This window comes from Xyrauchen texanus, chromosome 5 (assembly GCF_025860055.1).
Source record: "Xyrauchen texanus isolate HMW12.3.18 chromosome 5, RBS_HiC_50CHRs, whole genome shotgun sequence".
Classification (NCBI taxonomy): Eukaryota; Metazoa; Chordata; class Actinopteri; order Cypriniformes; family Catostomidae; genus Xyrauchen; species Xyrauchen texanus.
The window spans coordinates 25,885,091-25,894,254 of record NC_068280.1 but is presented as its reverse complement, the minus strand read 5'-3'; positions in this window follow the sequence as shown (position 1 = coordinate 25,894,254).

Sequence of the window (9,164 nt, the reverse complement as noted above, 5' to 3'; positions counted from 1 at the left end):
TAACAATATATCGTGTCAATAAATCAAATGTAATTTTGACTGATGGTTTTCAAACCTAACATGCTTCAAGATGACATCACTCTGAAATACTAGCATAAAGAATGGCCAACATTAAGCCCCTAGAGAGCTACAGGCCACTCCAAAATTCCCATTTTCTGGTCAAAAATTTTCTAATTTGGTACATTGATTCTACAGGCCAACAGGAACCCACAAACCAAGAATGGCCCACATTCAGCCCCTAGAGGCACTACAGGCCACTCCAAAATTCCCATTTTCTGGTCAAATATTTTCTAATTTTGTACATTGATACTACAGGCCAACAGGAACCCACAAACCAAGAATGGCCCACATTTGCCCATAGGTGGCGCTACAGGCCACATCCCAAAAAATATTTTCAAAGTGATACCATTTCCACGCCATTTGTCCAATTCTTCTGAAACTTGGTGTACATGCCTCATTTCTCATTGGGAACAAAAAAGCCTCAAGGATCCATAAGGTCTGTATTGATGGATTTTCCTGTACACTGAAAATGTTTAGTTTAGGATTCAGACAGAAATACATGGTTTTTGAATTCATCCATTGAGAGGGTTTATCCCCAACCATCTACTGATCAATTTTAAATGATTTGCCATTTTGAGGAGGAATCCGCATTGCTGCTTTGCAGCTATATTATATTATTATTATTATTATTCTTCTTCTCCTTGAGCCCCAATAGCTCAAAAGTCACTGGTCAAAAATTTTCTAAATTGGCACATTGATACTCCATGCCAGCGGTACCCCCAAACCAAGAATGGCCCACATTAAGCCCATAGGTGGCGCTACAGGCCACGCCCAAAAAACAAAATTCAAAGTGATACAATTTCCACGCCATTTGTCCAAATCTTCTGAAATTTGGTGTACATGCCTCATTCCTCATGGGGAACAAAAAAGCCTCAAGAACCCATAACTTCCGCCATGATGGATTTTCCCGTGCGTTGAAAATTTGCGAAAACCTACAAAACTCTTCTTCTCCTGAACCGTAGCTCCAATTGACTTGAAATTTGGTACACATGTGTAGAATGGACATCCTTGAAAGCGTTACTTAGGAAAAATGAATACTGATACAAAATGGCTGAAAGGAGTGTTTATGTAAATGTCCAAATTTTAACAATATATACGTGTCAATAAATCAAATGTAATTTTGACTGATGGTTTTCAAACCTAACATGCTTAAAGATGACATCACTCTGAAGTACTGTGCAAAGAATGGCCATGCCAAAATTCCCATTTTCTGGTCAAAAATGTTCTAATTTGGTAAATTAATAGTACAGGCCAACAGGAATCCACAAACCAAGAATGACCGACATACGCCACTAGGGGCACTACAGGACAAGCCAAAATTCCCATTTTCTGGTCAAAAATGTTCTAATTCGGTACAAGAATAGTACAGGCCAACAGGAATCCACAAACCAAGAATGACCGACATTAAGCCACTAGGGAGCACTACAGGACAAGCCAAAATTCCCATTTTCTGGTCAAAAATTTTCTAATTTGGTACTTTGATACTACAGGCCAACAGGAACCCACATACCAAGTGTGGCCCACATTAAGCCCTTAGAGAGCTACAGGCTACTCCAAAATTTAGTTTTCTGGTCAAAAGCGTTCTAATTTGGTACATTGATACTGCAGGTCAACAGGAACCCTCAAACCAAGAATGGCCAACATTAAGCCCCTAGAGAGCACTACAGGCCATGCCGAAATTCCCATTTTCTGGTCAAAAATGTTCTAATTTGGTACATTAATAGTACAGGCCAAAAGGAATCCACAAACCAAGAATGACCGACATTCACCACTAGGTGAGCTAGAGGCCAAGCCGAAATTCCCATTTTCTGGTCAAAAAGTTATAATTTGGTACATTGATACTACAGGCCAACAGGAACCCACAAACCAAGTATGGCCCACATTAAGCCATTAGAGAGCTACAGGCCACTCCCAAAATTTCGTTTTCTGGTCAAAAATTTTCTAATATGGTACATTGATACTACTGGCCAACAGGAACCCACAAACAAAGAATGGCCAACATTAAGCCCCTAGGGAGCACTAGAGGCCACTTGAAATTCCCATTTTATGGTCAAAAATGTTCTAATTTGGTACATTGATACTACAGGTCAACAGGAACCCTCAAACCAAGAATGGCCAACATTCACCCCTAGGAGTGCTACAGGTAATTCCCAAAAGTCCCATTTTCTGGTCAAATATTTTCTAATTATGTACATTGATACTACAGGCCAACAGGAACCCACAAACCAAGAATGACCCACATTTGCCCATAGGAGTGCTACAGGCCACGCCCCAAAAAATATTTTCAAAGTGATACCATTTCCACGCCATTTAACCAATTCTTTTGAATCTTGGTGTACATGCCTCATTTCTCATTGGGAACAAAAACGCCTCAAGGATCCATAAGGTATGATGGATTTTCCTGTAGACTGAAAATGTTTAGTTTAGGATTCAGACAGAAATACATGTTTTTTGGATTCATCCATTGAGAGGGTTTAACCCCAACCCTCTACTGATCAATTTGAAATGATTTGCCATTTTGAGGAGGAATCCGCATTGCTGCTTGCAGCTATATTTATTATTATTATTATTATTATTCTTCTCCTTGAGCCCCAATAGCTCAAAAAGTCACTGGTCAAAAGTTTTCTAAATTGGCACATTGATACTCCATGCCAGCAGGTACCCCCAAACCAAGAATGGTCAACATTCAGCCCATAGGTGGCGCTACAGGCCACGCCCAAAAAACAAAATTCAAAGTGATACAATTTCCACGCCATTTGTCCAAATCTTCTGAAACTTGGTGTACATGCCTCATTCCTCATGGGGAACAAAAAGCCTCAAGAACCCATAACTTCCGCCATGATGGATTTTCCCGTACGTTGAAAATTTGCGAAAACCTACAAAACTCTTCTTCTCCTGAACCGTAGCTCCAATTGACTTGAAATTTGGTACACATGTGTAGAATGGACAGTCTTTGAAAGCGTTACTTAGGAAAAATGAATACTGATACAAAATGGCTGAAAGGAGTGTTTATGTAAATGTCCAAATTTTAACAATATATACGTGTCAATAAATCAAATGTAATTTTGACTGATGGTTTTCAAACCTAACATGCTTCAAGATGACATCACTCTGAAGTACTGCATAAAGAATGGCCAACATTAAGCCCCTAGGGAGCTACAGGCCATGCCGAAATTCCCATTTTCTGGTCTAAAATGTTCTAATTTGGTACAATGGTACTACAGGCCAACAGGAACCCACAAACCAAGAATGGCCGACATTAAGCCACTAGGAGAGCTAAAGGCCACGCCAAAATTCCCGTTTTCTGGTCAAAAATGTTCTAATTTGGTACATTGATACTACAGGCCAACAGGAACCCACAAACCAAGAATGGCCAACATTCACCACTAGGGAGCTACAGGCCATGCCGAAATTCCCATTTTCTGGTCTAAAATGTTCTAATTTGGTACAATGGTACTACAGGCCAACAGGAACCCACAAACCAAGAATGGCCAACATTAGCCATTAGGAGCGCTACAGGTAATTCCCAAAAGTCCCATTTTCTGGTCAAACATTTTCTAATTTGGTACATTGATTCTACAGGCCAACAGGAACCCACAAACCAAGAATGGCCCACATTAAGCCCCTAGAGGACGCTACAGGCCACTCCAAAATTCCCATTTTCTGGTCAAATATTTTCTAATTTTGTACATTGATACTACAGGCCAACAGGAACCCACAAACCAAGAATGGCCCACATTCGACCATAGGTGGTGCTACAGGCCACGCCCCAAAAAATATTTTCAAAGTGATACCATTTCCACGCCATTTGTCCAATTCTTCTGAAACTTGGTGTACATGCCTCATTTCTCATTGGGAACAAAAAAGCCTCAAGGATCCATAAGGTCCGGTATGGATTTTCCTGTACATTGAAAATGTTTCGTTTAGGATTCAGACAAAGACATGTTTTTTGAATTCCTTAATTGGGAGGGTTTATCCCCAACCATCTACTGATCAATTTTAAATGATTTGCCATTTTGAGGAGGAATCCGCATTGCTGCTTGCAGCTATATTTATTATTATTATTATTATTCTTCTCCTTGAGCCCAAATAGCTCAAAAAGTCACTGGTCAAAAGTTTTCTAAATTGGCACATTGATAGTCCATGCCAGCGGGTACCCCCAAACCAAGAATGGTCAACATTCGCCCATAGGTGGCGCTACAGGCCACGCCCAAAAAAAATATTTTCAAAGTGATACCATTTCTCGCCATTTGTCCAAATCTCCTGAAACTTGGTGTACATACCTCATTTCTCATGGGGAACAAAAAGCCTCAAGAACCCATAACTTCCGCCATGATGGATTTTTCCGTACGTTGAAAATTTGCGAAAACCTACAAAACTCTTCTTCTCCTGAACCGTAGCTCCAATTGACTTGAAATTTGGTACACATGTGTAGAATTGAAGTCTTTGAAAGCGTTACTTAGGAAAAATGAATCACGATACAAAATGGCTGAAAGGGCGTGTTTATGTAAATGTCCAAATTTTAACAATATATACGTGTCAATAAATCAAATGTAATTTTGACTGATGGTTTTTCAAACCTAACATGCTTCAAGATGACATCACTCTGAAGTACTGTGCAAAGAATGGCCAACATTAAGCCCCTAGGGGCGCTACAGGCCATGCCGAAATTCCCATTTTCTGGTCTAAAATGTTCTAATTTGGTACAATGGTACTACAGGCCAACAGGAACCCACAAACCAAGAATGGCCGACATTCAGCCACTAGGGAGCTAAAGGCCATGCCAAAATTCCCGTTTTCTGGTCAAAAATGTTCTAATTTGGTACATTGATACTACAGGCCAACAGGAACCCACAAACCAAGAATGGCCAACATTCACCCCTAGGGACGCTACAGGCCATGCCGAAATTCCCATTTTCTGGTCTAAAATGTTCTAATTTGGTACAATGGTACTACAGGCCAACAGGAACCCACAAACCAAGAATGGCCAACATTTGCCATTAGGGGGCGCTACAGGTAATTCCCAAAAGTCCCATTTTCTGGTCAAACATTTTCTAATTTGGTACATTGATTCTACAGGCCAAAAGGAACCCACAAACCAAGAATGGCCCACATTCAGCCCCTAGGGGCGCTACAGGCCACTCCAAAATTCCCATTTTCTGGTCAAATATTTTCTAATTTTGTACATTGATACTACAGGCAAACAGGAACCCACAAACCAAGAATGGCCCACATTCGACCATAGGTGGTGCTACAGGCCACGCCCCAAAAAATATTTTCAAAGTGATACCATTTCCACGCCATTTGTCCAATTCTTCTGAAACTTGGTGTACATGCCTCATTTCTCATTGGGAACAAAAAAAGCCTCAAGGATCCATAAGGTCCGGTATGGATTTTCCTGTACATTGAAAATGTTTCGTTTAGGATTCAGACAAAGACATGTTTTTTTGAATTCCTTAATTGGGAGGGTTTATCCCCAACCATCTACTGATCAATTTTAAATGATTTGCCATTTTGAGGAGGAATCCGCATTGCTGCTTGCAGCTATATTTATTATTATAATTCTTCTTCTCCTTGAGCCCCAATAGCTCAAAAAGTCACTGGTCAAAAATGTTCTAAATTGGCACATTGATTATCCATGCCAATGGGTACCGCCAAACCAAGAATGGCCCACATTCGCCCATAGGTGGCGCTGCAGGCCACACCCAAAAAAAATATTTTCAAAGTGATATAATTTCCACCCCATTTGTCCAAATCTTCTGAAACTTGGTAAACATGCCTCATTTCTCATGGGGAACAAAAACGCCTCAAGGACACATACTTCTGCCATTATGGATTTTCCTGTATAGTGAAAATTTTGGAAAACCTACAAAACTCTTCTTCTCCTGAACCTTAGCTCCAATTGACTTGGAATTTGGTACACATGTGTAGATTGGATGTCTTTCCAAACGTTACTTAGCAAAAATGAATACAATACAAAATGGCTGAATGGGGGTGTTTATGTAAATGTACACACAAATGATGATCAAAAATGTAAAAAATCCCATTGATTTACAATGGCTGAGCAAAAGTGCCCCCTCTACTGGATAAATATGGTCTACATGTAAAATCCCATTCACTTACATTGGCTGAGCAAAGAGGCTCCCTCTACTGGAGTAACTCTGTCTACCACATGCATCGCTCCTGTTTAATCTCTCTAATGAAGCATTTCGGTCTCCTAGTGGGTGGAGCTCCAGACTTAGAAGTCAGAAGACATTTTACTTGCATCTATACGAAGGTATGTCAATTGTGTTTTAATGCTTTCCAGTTTGAACATTCAAGCGATTTTACACTATTCAAATCAACAAAGGCAAAACAACTCAAAAAAATGTTTGTGAGCTACTTGTGTGACACAGTGAGTGAGCCGCGTCGCGTCTAACGCTCGCACGCCCATGAGAGTTCGCTTTCCCTTCTTGCGTTTGAACGGACAAGTTCATACACCAAAATACATGATACATTGGGGTGTGTGCTATATCTCAAGTGAACAAACAGTTGATAAATAAATCGGGTATCAATATATTTAATTATTAATTAATGCAGTGATCAACATTGATGCCGCTAGTGGTGTCCTGTTAGATTTTTCTCTATCGAAACAGCGTTAACAGCTTAAACAAAATACTGCGTTATTTTTGCCCATACAGATACATTTACATCGTCACAAACTATGAAAGTTGTACTTTTACAATACACTTACAATAACAACAAAACCTTGTGCTTTTGTAAAATAAAGAAAATAAACCGGGTGTGCAGTCTCCGTCTTAGTTTTTATGACGTGTTTCAGAAAAATAATCGCTAACAGAAACGTATAACACAAACATGAAACATATGTCTTCACAAAGGTTTGTCGGTTGTATACAATGTTTGTCTGTTTGAACATTCAAGCGATTTTACACTATTCAACTCAACAAATGTGAAAACAACTCAAATACATGTTTGCGAGCTGTTTGTGACACAGCGAGCCGCATCGTGTAACGCACTGTGGTCAAGCCAGCCGCAACTTCGAAATGAGCGGTCAAACTAGCCGCACCTATATTTCGCGGTGCGCGTATACACTGGTTATTGCGGTATGACCGTCAGAACTAAAACAGGTTAAATTCTTGTGAAGGCAATTTCACATGCATTCATTTATTCTGTCTGTCTGTCTGTCAGAAAGAAAGAAAGACAGACATACAGAAGGAAAGAAAGATTTTAGCACACCTCACAACCTGTCACTGCATGATATATTGAATTCCAAAATAAGAACCCCCCCAAAACTCAAATGTTTTGTGTACACATTCAGAAAATCATAAAAATAAAAGTCCTAGCTTCCACAGACCAATTTCACCACAGATGGAGAGGACACCTTCTCAAGATGTGAACTACAATGTTTCAGGACATTCTGATGTTGTCTTCCAAAATAAGAGCCCCCCAAATCTCAAATATTAGATGTTTTGTGTACACATTCAGAAAATCATAAAAATAAAAGTCCTAGCTTCCACAGACCAATTTCACCTCATATGGAGAGGACACCTTCTCAAGGTGTCAACTACAATGTTTCAGGACATTCTGATGTTGTCTTCCAAAAGAAGTGCACCCCCAAAACTCTAATATTAGATGTTTTGTCTACACATTCAGAAAATCATAAAAATAAAAGTCCTAGCTTCCACAGACCAATTTCACCTCAGGTGGGGAGGACACCTTCTCAAGGTGTGAACTACAATTTTTCAGGACATTCTGATGTTGTTTTCCAAAATAAGAGCCCCCCCAAAACTCAAATATTAGATGTTTTGTGTACACATTCAGAAAATCATAAAAATAAAAGTCCTAGCTTCCACAGACCAATTTCACCTCAGATGGGGAGGACACCTTCTCAAGGTGTGAACTACAATGTTTCAGGACATTCTGATGTTGTATTCCAAAATAAGAGCCCCCCAAATCTCAAATATTAGATGTTTTGTGTACACATTCAGAAAATCATAAAAATAAAAGTCCTAGCTTACACAGACCAATTTCACCCTATGTGGGGAGGACACCTTCTCAAGGTGTGAACTACAATGTTTCAGGACATTCTGATGTTGTATTCCAAAATAAGAGCCCCCCAAAACTCAAATATTAGATGTTTTGTGTACACATTCAGAAAATCATAAAAATAAAAGTCCTAGCTTCCACAGACCAATTTCACCTCATGTGGGGAGGACACCTTCTCAAGGTGTGAACTACAATGTTTCAGGACATTCTGATGTTGTCTTCCAAAATAAGAGCCCCCCAAAACTCAAATATTAGATGTTTTGTCTACACATTCAGAAAATCATAAAAATAAAAGTCCTTGCTTCCACAGACCAATTTCACCTCAGATGGGGAGGAAACCTTCTCAAGGTGTCAACTACAATGTTTCAGGACATTCTGATGTTGTATTCCAAAATAAGAGCCCCCCAAAACTCAAATATTAGATGTTTTGTTTACACATTCAGAAAATCATAAAAATAAAAGTCCTTGCTTCCACAGGCCAATTTCACCTCAGATGGGGAGGACACCTTCTCAAGGTGTGATCTACAGTGTTTCAGGACATTCTGATGTTGTTTTACAAAATAAATGGCCTTTAAAGACTTCTGTTTTCTGTAATTGATGTGTTCGTTATTCTGATTCTTGTGTTTCTCCCCATCAGTTTTGTGATGGATATTATTTTCTCCATCCATCTATCCAACCGCTTATCCGAAGTCGGGTCGCGAGGGCAGCTGCTCCAGCATGGGGCACCAAACTTCCCTATCCCGAGCGACATTAACCAGCTCTGACTGGGGGACCCCAAGGCGTTCCCAGGCCAGTGTGGAGATGTAATCTCTCCACCTAATCCTGGGTCTTCCCCGAGGCCTCCTCCCAGCTGGACGTGCCTGAAACACCTCCCTAGGGAGGCGGCCAGGGGGCATCCTTACCAGATGCCCAAACCACCTCAACTGACTCCTTTCGACGCAAAGGAGCAGTGGCTCTACTCTGAGTTCCTCATGGATGACTGAGCTCCTCACCCTATCTCTAAGGGAGAAGCCCGCCACCCTTCTGAGGAAGCCCATTTCGGCCGCTTGTACTTGCGA